Consider the following 22,173-nt stretch of genomic DNA (forward strand, 5'->3'; position numbering starts at 1 on the left):
TTTCGTGTGATTTGCAAGTTTCAATGTCTCACTACACAAGCTGTATTGCTGGTTAGAGGGCTTAAAAGAAATTGACAACTTTTTGTGAAAGTACATAAGCTATAACTATAGCATTCTCATTCCAGAAAATGTTGCTTTTCTTTTTTCCATTGGTACAAATGCAAATTGCAATATTAACAACTTAAGTAAGTATAGTAAGTGTAAGTGTAGCATTAACATTTTCTTGAAATAATTTTAATAGAAACTTCCAGTCATTCTAAATGGTGTTCAATACAGATTCAAAAGCTGAGATGTGCAGAAAATGCATTGTAATTCTTGGAAAACCCTACCCTTCCATTCTATACTGTAGGTCATTAATATCCTCAATACAGTTACTAAACTAATGGAAACTGTTAATCATGAATAACACATTCAATAAATTATTCAGTGAAGTCATTAACATCTTAGGACTTAAAAAAAAGATTTTATTTATTATCCAGTCCAAAGTTTTTACTATAGAAAACAATACAATTTACACTACAAATGACCCCACCTTAAATGTTATATATTTATAATATTTTGGTGATTGTTAAAGTGTCTTTAAAATTATTGTTGAAGTATATTACATAGAAGAAAAAATGTTTTAGAAGATTAGGTGCTTCTCTTAATTTTAATTCAGGAAATTAATATCCGTTATCTTTCAGAGAAAAAAAATAATAATTTAGACTGCCACTTCAATTTCCAATTTTAGCATTTTCATCAACTGTTCAAAAAAACATTGATTTGTAGTGATATAAAGCATCCTTACTTTTTCATTAAAGCTGCCTTTTTGAAGCCAGTCAGGATAATCTGGGAAAGAAACGAGTATTCTAATTAAAGAATAGCTTGTTTACATTCTGTCTTTATTTTAAACCAAGCAAAAACGAAAGTCTGAAGTTTGAAGGTATCATAATATAATTTTGTAATAAAGAAAGGCTCATCAGCCTGTAAAAGTTTAAAGGGATGGGGCTAGTCAACCTGTAACAGCCCTAAGTGATAGAAAGTTATGTAAAATTGCAATTCCTTATGTTCTTATATTACAGTATGTGTGACTGGTATAGTTCTCTCTCTGACCCTGTGGATATATAGTACATTATAATCTTGATGACCCATGGGTTCAGAGACAGTTAATGCTACACCCCAGAACGATGCTATGGTGGAAGATCAATTTTTCAGTCTAACTGTCTAGGTTCAACAGCGTCATTTTTGTAATATGCTCAGTTTCACTGATTCCTGTTATGAATGTCACTGAGGTACTTTATGCCCCAGAAATCATTTTAACCTTAAATTCTCACTTGTTCTTTGAAACGTGGCTGGTAGAAAGTGTACTGATTTTGTGACAGATTTTTAGTGGTGGTCAAAAAAGAGAGTGTAACCATTGTGGTTCCACGTGGGCTCGTGCCCTCCTCCGCTCCACCCTGCCCGTTTCATCCCACAATACCTGGGGTGCGAACCCGGGTCTCCGGCATAATGCAACAGGGAGCCAGCCACATGAGCTAAAGGAGACCTAGGTAGCTGAGGTTCCTGCTACGCACAGGGAGGGCGATGACGTCACCGTGTCCTAACTAGCTCCGCTACAAGAGCAGGAAGCTTCCACCAGACAAAATACTCACAGTAAAATCAAAGAAACACAATCATACTTTGGCTATGTTTGCATGTTATGGCAGAGTTCATCAATACTTACTAAAATGAATAGGTGTCTTTCTAACACCTAAATACAAAGCTACTGGTAGCCTAGAATATTACATTAAAGATCGCAGATACATTTGCTGCTTTTTACAAGTCACAAGTATTCAGATTATTAAATCTTACTAAAGTCAAAACTTAGATGAAATACAAATAGGTTTGTGATTTACCTTGCATTTGTACTTTTAGTTTTGACTAAGCTGATGATTTTATAATGTTTAACAGTTGATTTCACTTTATTTTCATCTTTATGCATGTGTATTTTTTAAGACTTTCCTATTATCCCTTTAGAATTTTTATTACATCTCTGATTTCAGCCAGATGCTTACTTCCACTCTTTTTTAAATTCTTTACAGAGCCTCCATATCACAATTGGACCAAATTAGCTTTGCTTCTTGCATTTGTTTCTTTGTTTCTCTCTTATTTGTGAACTTTTGAACTCTTGTGGGGTAAGATTTATACAGTATGAATATGAAGCTAGATACACAATTCCTAGTTTTCAACACCCGAAAATAAATTACATTCCAAAAATTCAAGTATTCAGTGTTTGAATATTGTCTTTCATATTCAACCTACTGTATGCTCTTTAACACCATAATAAAGGTTCATAATATTCAGTATTCCGAATACAAGTGGAACATAACTAGCCATTTAAGTACATTAATTGTAAAGACAGCAAGATCTGGAAAAGAAGCATTAAAAACACAAACATATAAATACAAATAGATGGAGGGGGTTGCAAGAGGAGCAGAACAAAGTCAGAATGGCAATGTAGTATAACAAATTCGTGGTCTTTCCAGTAATAATCAAAATGAAAAGACTGGAATAACAAGGGCTTCCCCTCTTTACAAATCCATTCAGACTAGCTTATTCAAAACCCCAAATTTTTGTCAAGATAAAGGCATCAGGCAAAGCTTCCACGATGTTAGAAAGAGCTACGTACTGACACAAACGAAAGGACAAACAAGAGTTCTCCTTTTGCATTGTACTAGATAATAAATCAGCTTTTCTGTCAATTTAGGGTGAATTGGAAATCCACATACTATAACAAAGAAAACAAGATGTGATAAACTAATGTATAGAGTCAACCAATTAAAACAAGAAGCAGATAAATTATTTTGAATCCATTACAAGTCCATTTTGGCTTTCCCATATACTAAGTGATTTGACCATAGCCTCAAATTTATTTGAGAATGATCCAGCCTCCATGGTTCTGTTTTCTTGTCTAAAACCTTGCTTCATGCTGTATATACTGTATATACTTCAGTATGGATTTTGTAATTCAAGCTTAAGAAAACAGCATGTGCAATTCACAAATGTGCTACATTATGCATTTTCCCATATTTAAAAAAATGAAAATTAAATAAAACATGGATAGTCTTTAAAAAATAAACTAGATTCCCTTCTATAAGTCAGATATTATTTTCATTTCATGAAACAAATAAGTGGCTCCTGTCAATATCATTTTCTCTTCCTAACATGTGATTTCCTTGATACCTTGATTCATGGTCACGGTTGCTGGAAGAGGTAAATAAGCACAGGCTTATTTTTCTATCTGCTTCGGCTTGTTGCAATGCTATGCCTTGAACACCATTCTCTACTGAATCACAGACTAAATAAAGAATTTGCGTGACTGGGACTTAGGATGGCCCCAAAGTGTAAAATAAGATTAGTATTCATACAGCACAGAATATTTCCACAAAGCTAAACACATATAGCATGAGGGGAAAAACAGATTTTTACAAAATAATGTATGTACAAAAAATTAAATGAGTACTACAAAATAGTGTCAGCAAATGAGAAACCTTAATGCCACTATTAGGTAGTTTGTGAGTCATAATATTTATATTTGTTCTGTCTTTCCTCTCACTGTAATTTTATTATCCTTAAAATGGAGGCTTCATTGTAAGTTAGCAATGCAAAACAATTAAACAGACTTAAGTGATAAGTACATTGAAGTTGAAAATTGTGACAATTGTGACTTTCTATCCTGGCTTGATAGTGTTGCATGAAAGCAGCACTCTTCAGGGTCGCATCTTTCTGGTTTGCTGTGGTATCATAGTGTTTTCTTTATATCCCAATGGCTAGCTTAATAGCCAGGCAGTTTGTGACTTCAGTCTTAGGACAGGAACTTTAGTATAGCCGCTTGTGCTGTAGTGTAGCAGTGCACTACTGTTTATTTTATAGCCAAGAGGCTTAAGTCCTGAGCTCTGGGGCAAATATGGAAGTTTAGAAGTTTGGCATGCCAGACCACTCACCCATGCTTGGGCTCCTGCTTCTCCCATGTATCTTTACCACCCCTTCCTGGTATGACACTCTATATATCTAGACTTGAGCAGGGAGCACAGCAGATGCCTGCTCCAGTGATTGATGGTGTCCAGACTCCTGTGAGCTACTGTATGCATTAACATCATAGGTATGGGGAAAGCTTAAAAAAAAATGTTGAGTTTATGAGAAAAACAACACCCCTCAAGGGCACAGCCCTTTGTGACATGACAATATGTTTAATTATAGAAGAAAAAAAATGTTTAAAGACGTAGTGGTGAAAATGAACTATTACAGGATGGGGGATATTGAAAAACTGCATTAATGAAATTCATAGGAAAATTATGGGACTACAGAGCAAGGGAAAAAATAATTGCTGAGCTGTGCCCCCAAAAGAATGTGCATTTACTCAGGGTAATAAAAACTAATCATGCTGTGCTTCTAAAGTTGCTGAAGTTAGTGATTAAATGGTATTTCTGTGTAAGGAACATTAAATAGAATGAGGAATTATATCATTACATGATGCTAGACAATAATTTAATTTATTTTAACTTTGTTTTTTTTTGTATTTAGTGAGGGCCTTCTTTGTATATCTAAGTAGAAAATGTCTTTCATCTGATATACACGTTTCAGAACAAAATACACCTTTTACAAGGTGCGAACATTTTCAGAACTCTCATTAATGTTTTGATTCACAAAGCATATTAATGAAAACATAAATAATGGATCTATGATAAAGCACATTACAACATGTTAACAAAACAATGAGAACCGAATTTATGATTATGAAAAATGGTTTGTTCACAGGAATGACTGATATTAGATACCAGATGTTTTTGTATTAAGTTCTGATTACATTACAGGATCCAAATCCAGCAGGAAGCAACAATGCAAGACCCGTTTAGAATCCTGCCACAATTTTATGGAATACACAATACGGTATAAACTAATGTTTAAATCTGTTCAAGTGGGTTCAGTAGTTGCAAGAGCATGCATAGGCTGCAAAGGAACAAGTAAAGGTTTATTCCATGCTGAAAACAGAAAGAAACACAATGTTTCAGCTGTGGAGCCTTCTTCGAAGAAGAATAAATGTAATCAGCATGGAATAAATCTTTACTTGTTCCTAATGTATAAATCAACCTCACATCCCAGGCTGTGAAATTCGCAGTTGCCAGCACAACTTGTTTGCATGGCCAGCCACCACTACCTTTTCTCACATACAGTATATAGTTCTGTCTGGCCCCTCTTCACACTTCAATGCCTGCCATTAGAGAGTGGAGAGTCCCTCCACTACACCCCACACACTCAGACGTTTTGTTTCATTTTTGTAACTGGAATATATTGGCAATAAAAAAAGTTAAAATTAGAAATCTTAAAATAACACTACAAATAGAAATCTATTAATCTAGAGTGATGATGGATGAAAAGAGTATTTGATATACAGGTCATGGAGGCAAATATTAACAACATAAGAAAGGTTATGATAGGTTCATTAAAATTTTTTCAATTTCATTAATTTGATGAACATGTCAGAGCAAAATGATATAAAAACAACTGGTAATGTTACACTCAAAATAGGACATTAATAAAGTAAATTGGGAGTTTCTGTTTGCAACATTCCCAAAATTTGGTTTTGGAGAATCATTTATACACTGGATAAAGGTACTATAAAACACACCTTCAGCCACAGTTATTATTAATGGACTAACATTAATTTAAGTTAATTTTCACAGATTTTCACAGTAAACAGGGGAACCAAGTGAGGATGCCCCCTCACCCTCTCTGTTTGCACTATTTATTGAACCCCTGGCCACTGCAATAAAATAAAACAAAAACATTAAGAGAATCCAAACCCCCACTGAACATCAGTTTGTATGCAGATAATGTACTGTTATCTTAATGGTACCCATCAAACTCTCTACAAGTAGCCATCATAGCCATGATAGCCATCTCACAAATATATTTTCTCAATATCCTATTATTCTATTAACTGGACAAAATCCAAAATTCTACCACTAAGCAGAGATAGCTGGAATGCTAAACTTCCCCCTTCTATTTCTACTGTAAACATTAGATATTTAGGAATTAATATTTCCCCCAGGCTATGAGACGTGTTTCAACTAAACTTCAATCCAATGCTAAAGACAACAGAAGCTGACTTGCACTGCTGCATTAATTTACCTTTCTCTATAATTATCAGAATATCAACAGTTAAAATGGTATATTCTACCTAAGGTTAGCTACTGTAGCTCTTCATAATGATTCCAACTCAACACCACTAACTGGTTTCACTCATTAGATTCCATAACAACCACATTCTATTTGAAAAATTAAAATAACAGGATCCAATAAGACCTCTACAAAAAGCAAAAATCAGGGAGGACAAGAGGCACCCAATTTTCACAATTACTATCTGGCAAGCCAATTACAATACATCAGTAAAAGTATTCAACCTAAACAAACAACCAACTCCTTGATAGAAATAGAGCAGTGAAAATGCAAAGAAATTTCTGATTTACTGTTTCATAAAACTTCAGTAAAACATCACAACTGTTTCAAAAAGAGTTATCTCAACAACTCTGACAGTCTGGTGGAAAATCAATAAAATTGTTAACTCCACATTGACACTACGTAAATATACTCCAATCTGGCACAATCCTGACTTTCAAGTCAAAGGAATTGCAATTATTTTTAAAACATGGAAACAAAAAGGTATCTCTCATCTTTATCACGTGTTTAAGAATAATACCTTCATATCATTCTAAAATGTGGTAATTGGAAGGAACAATATTTTAAGCACACACAGTTCTTTTTTTTCCAAACCGTACAAATCTGTGTTGACTCAATATCACTTCTGATTCCAAAATGGGAAAAGGATTTAGCAGTCTTTCACAATATCGACTTCTGGACACAAATCTGTACAAATACCTTCTCTACGACTAGTAATACTAACATATATAGTACAGTAACTCCTTTAGTTTAAAGTAAATCATAGAGCATAGAGCACATATCACACAGCATAAAATGTATAAAATGGGATTAACAGAGATAACTATTTTCACGCCTTGTGGCTTTCCCACCTATTCAGCAATTTTGAAATTACGTCATTGAAAGAATATCCCATTTCCTGTACCATCTCACTATCTCCATTTGTTTGCTTACTGGGCAACTTATGAGATGATCAATCTTCCAACTCAATATCCCAAGCCCATTCTCATTGCCTTAACCAATACCAAAAAAAACTATCCTGGAAATCTAAGGACACACTAAATATTAAACAATGGCTTAGCCTTCTCACAAAAAAAGAAAGAGGGAGTGGAGGAGGAAGGGGAAGGAAAAGAAAATGAAGAATCTATCTTCCTGTCACATAGAATGTGTCATGTTCATGGTTGTAAAATGTTAAAAATGATAAAGTTGGGTAGTGTACTGTCATACATGTCTATAAATTGATGTGTGCAACCATAAGATTAGGCAAGTTCATGCAGCATTTGTGTTGCCTGGGAAGAACCTGTACCTATATCTGCATTGATACCTAAATCTGCATCTGTGCCTACTGGATATAAATACCTGTACCCACACCTGAATCTATGTTTATATCCATGTCAATACGAGCAGTATGCTCTCATCTGTTTCTATATCTGTACCTGTACATGTGTAAAAAAAGATAAAACAGAAAGAAAGGTTACAATTGGTTAATGAGAGGTCCTTTGGCCTATTTATCTTGATTAGCCACTAGTAGCTTATTGATGTAAGGATCTATTCCAGAATCTAGATCATTGATATCAATTTTCATTGGTCCTAATATAGATCCGTGTGAAATTGAAAAATCCATTTCCTTTTCCATTTCCTGAAAGTTTGGCAAAAGTCTATTGAAAATCTAGATATACCATATCACATGCTCTGTGTTAAGCAAGACCTATCTTTTTAAAATCCATCTTGACTATATCCTAGAAAAATGTGCTGTATAGATGGATAGACCGGTGTATCTTAGAAATAGTCAATGTTATCAGCAAAAACTATTTGCAAGAAAAGATAAAATAACAGATGGAAAAGAAAACTAAACTATATACAGTGGGTGTATACAGTAGGTATTGTATCATACTACATTTCATTGACGTAGTCTGTGGCATAAAACTGAAATACCACCCTTTGTAATGAGTTCTTAATTACAGATTTCTTTTTGATAATGCTAGAGTAATGTTGGCAATCCCAGACATTGTTGTTGTTTACACAATATCTTTCAGTGGTATTATCCATATTTTCTCAAGAGCACTATTTTCATTACTAGGTGGTATTTGTAACGAGCAGATATATAGCCTTCTACAGGGATCTAAAATCCTTACTATGAGGTTTTGTGGTGAATGGTGTTCATCTGACTGGGGACAAGGTGGTTTAAATAATCTGCCTGGTCAGAAAAACCAACCACTTGATCTTGAAAAAAAGTTGTTACCCTTTATTAGCCAATCAGAAGAAACTGATGATGGAGATATCTTAATTTGATTTAAAGTGTCTGCATGGATACACATACAGTATGGCTTATTGCTTTATTTGGCTTGAACTCACTAGGCTTAGATGCAACAATCCTGTCAGGAGGATGAGGTTATCAGTACCCCGATGCGCAGCGAGGCTAGGGAGGACAGAAAGAAATACACAAGAGGCAAAATCTGGGAAGAGAGGATTAATAGCCTGATGGAGGTTGCTCTCTTGCCAAACTTTTGTTTCTAAATTCAATTTTAATCTTAATTGTTCCAGCTACTTATTTTCTTGCCGAATGTTATTAAGATTTTAATTGAGATCTTAGGATATTAAAAAATAAGCAACTGCAATCTAAGAAAAAAAAACATAACTATTTCCTTTATAGAAAGACTATGCTAATATTATGTTTTTGATTCCTCAAGAAGCTATAGTTGTGATTTAAGGGGTCTCACTATTTCCCTTTATTACAAGGAACCATTCTTTGGATGCTATATAATTTCTATGACAGGTGCTTGACATTCATATCTACCCAAATTGTTTTCATTAAACCTTTTCAGGTCAATTACCAGTATTCATTCTGTAAGTTAACAGAAAACATATTATAGTGCACAACTCAAGCAGGAACAATATTTTTAGAATGTTTCTTAGACATTGTTTCAACAACAACAAAAAAAACTTTGCAAAGAGAGATAAAATAACAGATGTTAAAGTATAATATAACCATGTATAATTAAAATTCAGTTTGGTGACTTGATTATACCTAGCTCTCATAGCATCACTATACTGTATAAATACCTCTCTCAGTTTGCACCTGCTCATCAACTGAATCAGCACTTTAATTAATAATGCTGTAAAACATTTCCACCTAATTAATTATAATTCCCTTTTATCTATTAACTAATCCCTTAAAATTGTGACCTTAATTAAAACATCCACACTGAGATCTCATCCTACACAGAAACAAATACACTCAAACGCATGTGTTAGTATCCATGCGGTCAGTTGCCTGTATGTTTCTGTGTGTGAATCCGAGGACTGTTTAATTTTCTTTTATGTAATGTGTTTTTTTATTAATCATTTTGGCATCTCGGCATCAGCCTCTAATTAGCAATTGTCTGTCTCTTCCCATTTAAGTCTATGCAAAAATGGAAATTAAAGTTTTCCTCTTCTCTCTGCAAGTACAGGTACATGCTCCCTTAACTATGGAATACAGTTGAACTTTCCTACAGGTATTTCAGTTTTGATGTTTTTATTTTTTTTTCCTTGCAGGTGCATATACTGTAAACAATAAGCTAACAGACACTGCAAAGTTAAAAGAGGTTTTATAATTGGTGGGACAGAACACAGTGTGAGCTTTTTCACGGTCTACTTATTTTATCCGAAATTTCCTAATAATATTGCTCTAATTCCACAGCAAATATGAAAGTAAGACTGTATTTTTATAGTCAGCACCCTTACTGTATCTCTCTCCCTGTATTAATTTAAGCAAAATAGGTGTTGTTAAACTCTTTAAGTATATCTTAACTCAGAGAAGAAAGGAAAAAAAGGGTTTTACTGGAGTCCTTCATGTAAGGTCAATAACAGATAACCCACAGGTGCCTACCTGAATAAAAATTAGGTGAAAAAAATGAGTCACGGACAATTTTATGTACAACCCAGCCGCAAGACACAGAGGTCTTAACCACCTTCGGCAAAGTCTAAGACAGTCCTTTTTAAATTGATCTTTGGAGCCTGACTGTATCACAGCCACTTAACTGACTGGCAGAACAACAAGAAGAATAGGGCAGATTCTGTAATTCTTAATGCTCCTTGACTGGCTGACATTATAGATTACCTCAGTTCGTTGAGCGCCTTTCCCTTTGACATCAGATGAAAGCAGAAACCTCTCAGAAAACAAGGTACTTGTCAAAGCTGGTTTTAATGATACAAGACAGTAGTTACTATCCCTCCAATTTCTAAGAGTATAGCAATATATTTCTTTTAATGCTAACCTCAATATGTCAATATTACATACAAGTTGATAAAGCCACAGAAAAAGCTGGCTGTACTTATTTTTCCTCAAAATAAGCAGATGTTTCATATATTTACAATTTTTTTTCCAAAACTTTGCTTTCTCACCTATTAAGCTGTCTTTTTCTTTATGTATACGGTATAGTATATACATAGAAAGAGACCAGGTACAACAGCATCTTAAACTCTACTTAAAATTTAAAGGTATACAGTAGGTTTGATTCCTGTTTACCAACTTATGTGATTCATGGCTAGCTTCCTTATTGGGGAGATCTTCAACTTGGAGTTTGAAAGTATTTTGTTATTTTTATTAACGAAATGCTACAGATGATCATGATATGATTCACTACCATAATAACTTGGGAACAATCTTTTTGTCTTGTTGCTGGCACATCCTTTGCCATCACGCAGTGTTGGTGTCTTGTGATAACATTAAATTTATATGATTATGTATGACAGGCTGATCCAGGTTCTTCCAATTGCGGAAATGTGTCTGCTGTAGATCTCAAGTATTATTTGGCAGATGTTGCCTTTTTCACAGGTCCCAATCCAAATATTCAGAGCTTCACTCAATGGCATTCAGGTATGGACTTTGTGGTGATCAGAGAAGGAGCAACAGACTTTTCTTTTCTTTCAATAGAGGTGGTTCTAGAAGTGCCAAGTGTTTTTCAAAACAAGGCTAAATTAAGAGGAATACATTTAACTTCTGCAACAAGTAAATAATATATGTAGCATCAAAGTAATCTAGCACTCTATTTATGTGCACATGTATTTTTAGAAAATGAAGTAAACATATTCTGAAAATCGATTGAATATTATTAATGTCATTTGGAGTAGGCAAAGGTTTACTCCATGTTGAAAGGGGAAAAAAAAGATATGCAATGTTTAGGCTGTGGAAGGTTTCACAGCCAAAACCTGTGGCTCTTTTCTTTTCCTTTTAGTATGGAATAATAAACCTTTACCTGTTCCTTTGCTGCCTATGCATGCTGATGAAGTTACCTACTTGATGTAATTTGGTCAGGCTAATACAACTGATACTGTGATACAGCCAAAATGAAACTTTGACTGAATCAGCACTAATCATCTCTTACCTCATTAGTGAGAGAATTGATTGGACACCTGTGATGAGGTGTTGAATGTCAAGCCTGGTGGAAATCAAGAAACAAAAACACAGATAGGAAAATGTATTTATTTATTTCCTTTTGTTAAGGGAACAATGCCATCATTCCATTGGAATGCTGAAGCAACAACATTGTTGGATGCGCCACTAGTGGAATGTAGCTAATTAAGATAATTGTTGTGGAGAATTGATAGGAAGGTCCATGTGTGATGGCATGGGGACAACTGTCTAATTGTTAAGAATACCACTGACTGCACAGCACCATATTCATCAAGTCTTGGACTTTCACTTTCTCCCCATTTGGCAGGTTCATTGTGATGAGACAGCACTTATGTAGTAAAAGGCTCATCTAATGCTGCTCATAAATCAACAGTTACCATATGAGATGAGATTGTCAGACTTGTGCTGTGCATGTCATACTTGCCAGGCTTGAGTCTCATTGAACATTTTGGGGTGGGGATGGGATGATCTTGGATAAAGTGGCATCTAGGGCTCAGAGACCTGTGAGTAGACTTATGCTTGCTCATGCTTTATGAGGGGAATGGGACAAGAAGTATATAACTTGTATTTCAGGTGGGTAGCTGCGTCAGCATGCGTAGGCTGCAAAGGAACAAGTAATAGGTTTATTCCATGCTGAAAAAAAGAAGAAAGAGAACACAATGTTTCGGCCGTGGAGCCTTCTTCAGGTGTGAGAGAGACAGGGCAGTAGGCAAAGGTAAAGTAGCGGGAGAACAAAGGTTGGGAGGGAGGAGGAGTGAGAGGCGGGAGCAGGGGACAGAAAGAGAGGCCAATCAAGAGGTGTGAAGTCAGAATGGGTGCAGAGAGGTGTGAAATGAAACTTCCAATGAATGGAGAAAATTTAAAAGAACAGTAATCTGTCGTTAAGGGAAGGGAGAATGTGTGATCCTAACTGCAGAATAATTTTAGTTTCGGTGGTCTTTCTGATGTATGAGTTCGGAAAACCGTCTTTGAGAACACAGACGGAGAGATTAGTGTGGTCGTGACCGTCAGAGGTGAAATGAGAAACAATGGGCTTGGAGAGATCTTTAATCTTCACAGCCCTGACGTGTTCTCTGAAGCGGTCTCCGAGTCTCCTTCCTGTTTCTCCAATGTAGATGGCTGGGCATTTACTGCAAGAGATACAGTAAATAAGGTTGCTGGAGGTACAAGATGCTGTCTGGGTGATCCGGAATTGTCCTGAGGGGCCTTGAATGAGTGTGGTGGTGGCTGTGTACTTGCAGGTGATACAGCGAGCTCTGTTGCAAGGGAAAGTGCCTGGTGTGGATGGTTGTTGAGGGCGGTCAAGGGAGCTGTGAACAAGGAGGTTACGCAGATTAGGTGGTCGGCGATATGAGATGATAGGGCGATCAGAAAAGAGGGCCCCAATGGAGGGATCATCCTGTAGGATGGAAAAGTTCTGGTTAATGGTCCTGGGGATAGGAAGTGTGTTAGGGTGGTAAGGAAGCACCAAAGGAATGCGGTTGTTACGGCGGGAGTTCCTGATCGGGTTGATGGTCTCGGGCAAGGGCCCTGTCAATCACACTGCTGGGATATCCTCTGTTGATAAAAAATGAGTACATTTCGAGGGCTTGGTTCTCGAAGTCGATGTCGTCGCTGCATAGTCGTCGTAACCTAAGGAACTGTGAAAAAGGAAGAGAGTTTTTAGTGTGGTTGGGGTGAAATGAGCTGTAGAGGAGGTAGCTGTGTGAATCCGTGGGTTTGTAATAAACTGAAGTGAACAGTCGGGGGTAGTTGATAGACAAGTGGATGTCTAGAAACGGAAGGGTGGTGGAAGATATGTTAACCGTATATTTGAGGGACGGGTGGAAGTTGGTGAAGTGGTGCAGGAAGAACTCAAGCTGATCGTTGGAGCATGTGGCGGCACCGACGCAGTCATCAATATATCGTTTGTAGAGGTCAGGGACATAGCCAGTGTAGGAGGCGAAGAACTTGTATTGTTTCCAATGGTGACCAAACAATGCCAGTCTGTGACATTCTCAGTAGAGGCCACGTTGATCAAGTTCAAGTAGGTAGCTGCATCAGCAAGTCACCTGAAGAAGGCTACACAGCCAAAATGCTGTTTTTCATTTCTTCTATTTTCAGCATGGAATAAACCTTTACTTGTTCCATGATGATCATCCCTGTTGTTCATCCATTGAATAAATAATGAATTTGCCTTTTAATGTTTGTTCAGTAAAATGACAGTGACACCTGCCACAAAAACAGATTGTTTTCCAAGTCATAACTTTATGAAATTTCAGCACCCATAAGGGATGTTGCTTTTGTTGCCCAGCATAAAGGTACAAACTCTCACTAGTCCTCCATAATTGATCAGAGGATCATACTAATTAACCCCGTGAACTACAGGAAATCATGGAGCTAGGGCTGAACTGGACCAAACCTAGTCTATTAAGATAAATACCCCACCCTAATATGGTCCATGTTGTGCTGTGGTACTCCACTAATTACATCATCCCATTTTGACATCCTTATCTGTATTTTCTGTTTTCTACATTAAGCAATTCTCAATCCAAACAATAGGTGAGACAAGATCCTTTTTCATATTAACTTCCATATTAGCCTTTCAATATACTACATTTACCTCACAATTTATGGCCACAAATAGTGAGCAAATGTGAGCGTATACTGTGCATATCTTATTATTTAAGTATCCTATATATTTAAAACTAACTGATCAAAGGAAAAGGAATTACTAGAGACAACATGAATGTGTTAGTTTCCAATTTCAAATTGAGATACAGTACAATGGTTGTCCACTTTTCTTGAGAATTAAAATAATTAAAAAATATAGATTCCTTCCAATTCCAATTTTTTTAATTTTTCAACTCAATATTAGAAATGTTGTTGTACTTGTGTAAGACCCATAATTCACAAATTTACTGTAAATAGGATCTGAGAAATTGTAAAGAAAAAATCAATTTTGCACAGACCATGTTAGGCTCTACTGCAAAAAGTTCAATTGTTATTTCACCAAAAAACAAAAATGCAATATAGATGAAGTACCATAGATTTGTCTTGATATTTATGTAGTGTGTTAAAAGAGATTGATTCTGATTTCAACTAATCTAATTGCTATACAGTATACATACATGGCATTATAAACACAATAAATGTAGAATAGTAATGTTTATCTCTTCTGATTACATTTTCTCTGACCATCACAAAATGTAAAGCAAATTATATTGAAAACCAGAAAACCATAATCAATATTTTATGCACTTGTATATTCAGTTGACATAGATGTCCATGAAATTAACATGAATGTTTTTCTCTGCCTTGTTCACTTATACCACATTTTTTTATGAATGGCATGGCTTAACTTATCAGCAGCAGAATTTTAGAATTCACCCTCCTTCATCTTATGTCTGTATTGTGAAAGCTCATTTGTTAAATTGATAGAAACTACATTTTTAAAAGTATATTAAATCAATTTAGAGATCATTAAAAAATTATGCATAAATGCATTATTGTTTTTGGTAATACTAGTTCTGGAATTTTGAAAGATGCCAGCCTATACTTCACTGGCCATTTCACTGTAGTTAACACTAAACTGGCAGTGTCAGAGATGAAGCACAAATAAAAAGTATAAAGAATCCACAAAACTACAGATCACATCTACTCCATGCATCTTTAAATTTACCGTGTCATTAAATAATTAAAAGCCTTCAGAGTTAAGATCATAACTAAAGACTGAGAAAACTGACATGATTGATAAAACTGTCCAATGTGGGGAAGCAATAAAAAAAAACAAATGTTAGTACAGTATATACTGTGAGGCACTACATACGCGGGGTGTGCTCAGTGTGGAGGCGCAACCCTGGAGGAAGGGTGATGCATCACTTTTGGAATCACACTGAGCACACCCCTCACGTATAGTGCCACAACAGTTCAAAGTATGGTGTGTTAAAATTGTACAATCCAATAATAAGACCAAGTTTAATGCTGTGTACAATTTGTTTCACCACATTCTAAAAAAGATATTTCTGCATGTGGAACTTCATTTCAAACCAAAAACTGGAGGCACTTCTTTACATTAAAAGATTGTGGGAGTTGTGAATAAGCTATCCAGCAAAGTTGTTGAAACCAGTATGCTGGCATCTTTCAAGAAGTAGCGGGGTTATATCCTTGGATCATTTAGCTACAAGCTACCAACTGAGCTAGATGGGCTTGTTATTAACCTTATCTTATGTTCTGATAGTAAACACTACTATTATTTTTGAAGTACTGTGAATGTAGTTATGTAGATTTCCAGGAAAGCATACTTCTGAACATATGGAGCTACTGTAGTTACAAACTATGTGTTGAGGGTCTCTGTGTAGGAGGGTAAACACCAGCATTTCAAATATATGCTCTTGTTAATTGAAACTGTACAATCTTAGATGATTAAAGAATTATTACCCTTATTGGTATTACCGATGGCCAGCTTCCCACCCCCAGAATATAACTCATAATGACATTTTGGGACAGTAACAAAAGATTTACTAGTCTCCCTACCAACAGAGTGTAGATATAAAAACATCAATACTGTAATACAAAAAACAGATAAACAAGACAGATCGAATTGACTTCTCCAGTAAGTTGCCTTCTTACATTTTTATTTACAGTATATTGGACTCAAGTAAAATACAATACAACTGCTTTCATTCCTTTATTAAGTGGAAAGCTTGTTGTACATTATACAGACTCCTTTTTGAAGTCTAAACTGGATGTCTTGACGATATTTTTTCTCTTATTTTCAAGAGGTCTCAAAAGGAATCCCTTTCTTGTGTCCTTCATTGCTTTCTACAGATATGTTTTCATTACACTGCCTTTGATGCACAGCAAGGAATTTGTAGACCAAGGCAGGATCAAAGGGGGAACAGAAAAATATCTCCATAGGGCTGCTGAATTTAACACAGGATTTCAACTGTTTCATCTTTATAAAGCTGGTAAAGGTACAAAAAATAAATTAAAAGATACAGCTATAGTATTTACTTTTTAACCAGTTTTATTTCTTTTATAATTTCATTGCCAACAACAGGATGTCACTATCAGGCGTTTTAATTAAGCATTTATAAGAATAACAGAGTAACTGCTGCCCAGTAGCACTAACAAAACATCTGATTTATTAGACCAAACAGCTGGTCAAATAAAAACATTTTCGTTTAGATAAAAAAAACTTCCCTCTTGAAAAAATCATTAATGTGCTTGTAAGGCTGTGGTTTGTTCTTTTCTATTTTCCATTGTAGTGCGTGTTAATGGCTAAATGAAAGCCATCTTATAAATGAAACTGGAAACTCCAAATTCCTCAGCTCCAAGTACACAAATGTAGAAAAATGTAATTAAGTACCTACATATCACATTCTGCTGGGGTTTTTCTTTGTTGTTTGGCTATCTTATCCTCATTTTTCACTGTATCTTAACCCTTTCAGCTGTGCTACAGTATATTCCTCCCTGACTATAATGTGATCCTTTGGCTTAAACAACTGCCACCAAATGTTGATTTATTTTTAAACCTGTTTTATCAATCTTATTGTACCACCCCTCACCGGATGCTTCCTTCACATTAGCTTTGTGCCCACACGGCAGTCTTTTGTACCCCTTCCTAATTGTTACCCTGAGTGTGAAAAGCCCATTGTTTTTGAGCTCCAAAATGGGCAGAGGTTCAATAAACATGGTGCCTGCACATCAAAAGCGTGTGCCTGCGTATGCCTTCGCATCAAAGGCGTGTGCTTCGTTCTGCGTGAATTTTCCGGTCATTACAATATACTGTACTCTAGTGGAGTTTGATAATTTATTGATCTTCTGTTTTACATGTTTCACCTAGCATTCCTTGCCAATGTTCATAATCTATTAAAAAAACAGGCTGACTTGAGTATACTGTATGCAGCTGTTCTGGCTAACAGAGAAGATATTTTGATGACAAAAGCTTGCAGCGAAATGAACTACAATCTGTTGTATTTTCTCTTGAGAAGGGCAATGACTTTCTATATAAATACTTTATTCATTCAGATCCTTCTCTTGTCAGTTGTATTTCATAAAGACTGTTTAGGAACATCTGATAGCCAAATCAGTTCTGTCTGCTCTTCCTCATTCTTCCTGTATGTGATTATAATAATAATTGCTTACACTTATAAAGCACTTTTCTGGACACTCCACTCAAAGCACTTTACAGGTAATGGGGACTCCCCTCCACCACCACCAATGTGCAGCATCCACCTGGATGATGTGACGGCAGCCATACTACACTGACAGTACGCTCACCACACATCAGCTATTAGTGGGGAGGAGAGCAGAGTAATGAAGCCAATTCATAGAAGGGAATTATTAAGAGGCCATGATTGGTAAGGGCCAATGGGAAAGTTGTCCAGGACACCGGGGTTACTCCCCTACTCTTTTCGAGAAACACCCTTGGATTTTTAATGACCACAGAGAGTCAGGACCTTGGTTTTATGTCTCATCCGAAGGACACTGCCTGTTTACAGTACAGTTATCACTATATTGGGGCATTAGGACCCACATGAAACACAGGGTGAGCGCGCCCTGCTGGCCCCACTCACACTTCTTCCAGCAGCAACGTTAGTGTTAGCCAGAAGGTCTCCCATCCAGGCACTGACCAAGCTCACACCTGCTTAGTTCAGTAGGTTGCCAGTTGTGAGTTGCAGAGTGATATGGCTGCTGGCCCAGATTCCAAGTTTCCTAATTGTGAGGCAAGACTGACTACACAACTTGTTATTCCAAGATAGGTGGGCAAATCACAAAATAATTGGAAAAAATAAAAACATTGTTAGGAGGAACCTCTCAACCGTGCCTACCAGTGTATATCATGCCATGTTTAAGTAGTTCAGGTGGGTAGCTGTGTCAGCGTGCATAGGCTGCAAAGGAACAAATAATAGGTTTATTCCATGCTGTAAAGAGAAGGAAGAAAGCACAACATTTCGGCCGTGGAGCTTTCTTCAGGTGGTTATGGCTCCATGAACAGTGCACATTGATTACGTTAACATTTTCTTGAGGCTTAAACATGGTCAATTGTGCACTCACGGTTGTTCTTTATAAGGAAGGAACTTTCAGGTAAACATTTACATAATTTGTGAAGACCAGTACCAACAGATAGAGAAAAGCTGGTCACTATAAAAACAAAAGCAAGTGAGGCAGAAAGAGAAAAAAACAACTCAAGAACTACTAGCTGATCATTTAAAAGTTCAGTGCTAATCCTTAAGGTTAATCCTCAAATCGTTGCTAATGTTCCACATTAAATCTCTCAATCTGTAGTTTTGGTTCACTTAGTACATAGTAGCAGTATGGGCAACAGTGACTAAATCTATTGTATATGAATCCCTGGAGGCAGCCAGACAGTGCATACTAATCTTAGCTTTCAGACTACCAGCCTGAAATGCATTTTTTTCCATTTCATTTAAACACATTATGAGAACTACATGGAAATTATTAAGTATAATTTTCTTGAAAGATTTTTGGGAAAAAAAAGAAAATTTAGATGTGGTCATACGAACCTCTTTGGTTTTTGCATCTAATTTAATTTAATTTTATTTTATTTAAAAATCTCAATACTGTCCTCTAAGTTTAATGGAAACATTATCAGAACTGATACACACAAAATATATAATGACTTTTATGAAATACATATACCTTCCCAAAAGGAGATCAAAGTGTCAAACTGCCATTTCCTGTTAGACTTGGGAAGGGCTAAGAAATTGAAATGTGGAGACAGGTCATATTTTAGAACTGCGTGTTTTTTTTTAATTTCTTTATTATTTTTGGGACGGTTTCCCTTCATATTGTTGTGTTCAAAATAACTTAACTTTAAAATCCATTCATCCATTTTCTGTCCACTTTTTACACTACGAGGTTGCAAGAGAGCCAATGTCCATCTCAACAGGTGCAAGGCAGGGTATATACTGAACAGGACTCCAGTCCATCTTTAATATATTAAATGCAAAACAAAAACATTAATTACAGAAGAACTTAATGTCAATTTTATTTTATTTTATTCACATGGAACTATTAAATGTACGCTTTTTATAATTAGAATTTATTTTATAGTAACAGCCCTACCTATAGAAATAGGTTTGTGGTATTGTTTCCGTCTGCATGTTCAGCTAAAGCCTAGGACTCTAAGTCAGCAAAACAATCTGATAGAATCTGAGGGTTCTGGTTGACAGTGTTTATTTTATCCATACTGTATGTTTGCACAAATATAGTTATTTCACAGTCTGTATAAGTTGAATCTGTGACCCCTAATTTTGCATTGGCCGGGAATGAATTAAAGTGCTATTCGGTTGTAAAAAAAGATGTTACAAATTGTCCTTTACTTGAAATTGACGTCTGTTGAAATAAAAGTGATATCAAAGGCTCATATACACCCCATGAGTTCAATAAACTGTTGTTTCTTACTGATCAGGATGCCCAATGATTTTAATATCCCATCGCTTTTAATTAAACAAGAAAATTGCATTTTGTACGTTAGTTTTTAATAATGAAAATATTCCTTGTAAAACATCTTTAAATAACTTAATTGCAATGAAATGCTCCATAAAGCCAATATAGAAATTTTGCACAAGGAGCACATGCACATGAAAAGACCACGTTTAAAATACTTCAAATTAGACATTTAACAATAATATTAATATTAATATTATAAACATTAATATCTACAAGGGGGCTTGGTCACTGTAGAATTTTGTCTGAGCGCAGACCTCTCCTTTCAAGTTATGTGGGACAAGAAGGGTCAATTGCAACAAATGTGTGGGATTTAGTAAGGAACTATGTACTAAGTAGTACAATATTAAATTGCTTAGTTTATATCAAGAGGTTTACTTAGCCATGTACTTTAACATCCCACTAGAGGCCACAGCTGTTACTTTGAGTTTGTTGCGATTGAGAACATTTTTAGTATGAAGCCAGAGGCTAATTCCAGCTGACAAATGTGTTGCAATTGGTATTACCTAGCAAACTAGTTTAGTATGTTAGTATGTGTTTAAATGACAGGATCATCCCCAGTTAGTACGCTGCTTTCAGCTCATTGTAATTAACTCCAAGCGATCATGCAGCACCCATGGTGGGGGGAGAGGGAATGTGAGTGATGGATCCCAGGTGGGTTGATTCAGTTATAGCAAATGAGTGTCTATTCTGCACACAGGAAGGTCTTTTTCTCTTTGTGTGAACACCACTGAAGAAGGGATAAATACAGACAAGCAGTGTACATTCAGGGAGTTTAGGGAAAACTCAGGATGTTTTGTAAGGATAATTTTCAGAATTATTCATCATTAATGCAATTTTAATTAAAAAACTAGGGATATTAAAAGAAGCTGGCATCCTGATCAGTGGGGACCAATATTTTTATAAATATTTTATATTATGGGGTTTTTATAAGCCTTTTAATAGAAATATGCTATGTTTAATTAAGTAATGTTAATTAAAACCTAAGGTTGACTTAAAGCTTATAAATTTAGTAAGGAGAGAAGAGAAGACAGTGCCCATTGGCCATCCTTTGCATTCCTATCCAGAGAAAAATGGTACATTCTGTCTCTTTATGGTTTTACATTTGTAAGTTATCACTTATGTCTCACATAAAGTGTGGTGTGCTTAGGGTCTCTTGAAAGTTGTTAGGTCTACTTGGCATATATGGTATTCATTAAATATCAAGAGTGTTTCAATTTCATGTTCTTTCCTGATTAATCTGGTTTTAGAAGTATGGAGGGTTTTTATTAATTCTTCAGAAATGTTCAAGAAGTTTTGTCTGTTTTCCTCTCCAGGTTTTGACATTAGAAATTTGCTCTCGGGCAACAGAAGAACATGTCAGACTGCCATTCTGGGATGTTTCTGACATAATGCCAAAGATAGAGATGCTTACTCATTTGGTAATAAAAACTTAGTTTTTATTATTTTGTATCAGAATATTTTCTGATCTGTCCCTGTCATACATCCTTAGTTGCCAGAAGATTCCTGATATTCTCAGGAATCTTAATTTTCTGTCTCATGTACTTTAATAATTGCTCTTCTTTGTATTTGTTTGATTTAAACAATTATTTAAACATTAATTAAATATGCCATTAAACATTTATTTCTTCAATAACTTTGTAATGTTTTTTTTACTTCTAAACATTTTAATTTATGTTATTTTTTTATTCAGAGGATAAAAAATCCTTTCTATTCAAGGATTATACATTGGTTGTGACTAAGTTACTATGGTGATGTGACATCCCTAGGGAAAGGTTAGCTTGGTACAGATTTAAAAAGTCTAAGTTTAAAATATATACTTTCTGCTGAATTCTATGAAATGCAAATTGTACACCTGGACTACAGCAATATCTATAATTACTATATGCAAAAGAAACATAATTACATTATGTGCAGTTAAAGTTGAGTGTCTGTGCACAGTAGATCTCACTTTCTCTCTGGTTAATCGCTGTAAATTGCCAGATTCACTCTTCTTATTGAAACATGTTTGGCCACCCCAAATGTAGGCAGAGTAATTACACTATAGACCTGTATTATTAAGACAGAACTAATACATTTTACAGGCTGTTTAGATACAGTACATTCGTTTTCACAATATGGTTTTGATGCAGTACTCCAAG

The sequence above is a fragment of the Lepisosteus platostomus genome, chromosome 1 (assembly GCF_059453375.1).
Source record: "Lepisosteus platostomus isolate fLepPlt1 chromosome 1, fLepPlt1.hap1, whole genome shotgun sequence".
Classification (NCBI taxonomy): domain Eukaryota; kingdom Metazoa; phylum Chordata; class Actinopteri; order Semionotiformes; family Lepisosteidae; genus Lepisosteus; species Lepisosteus platostomus.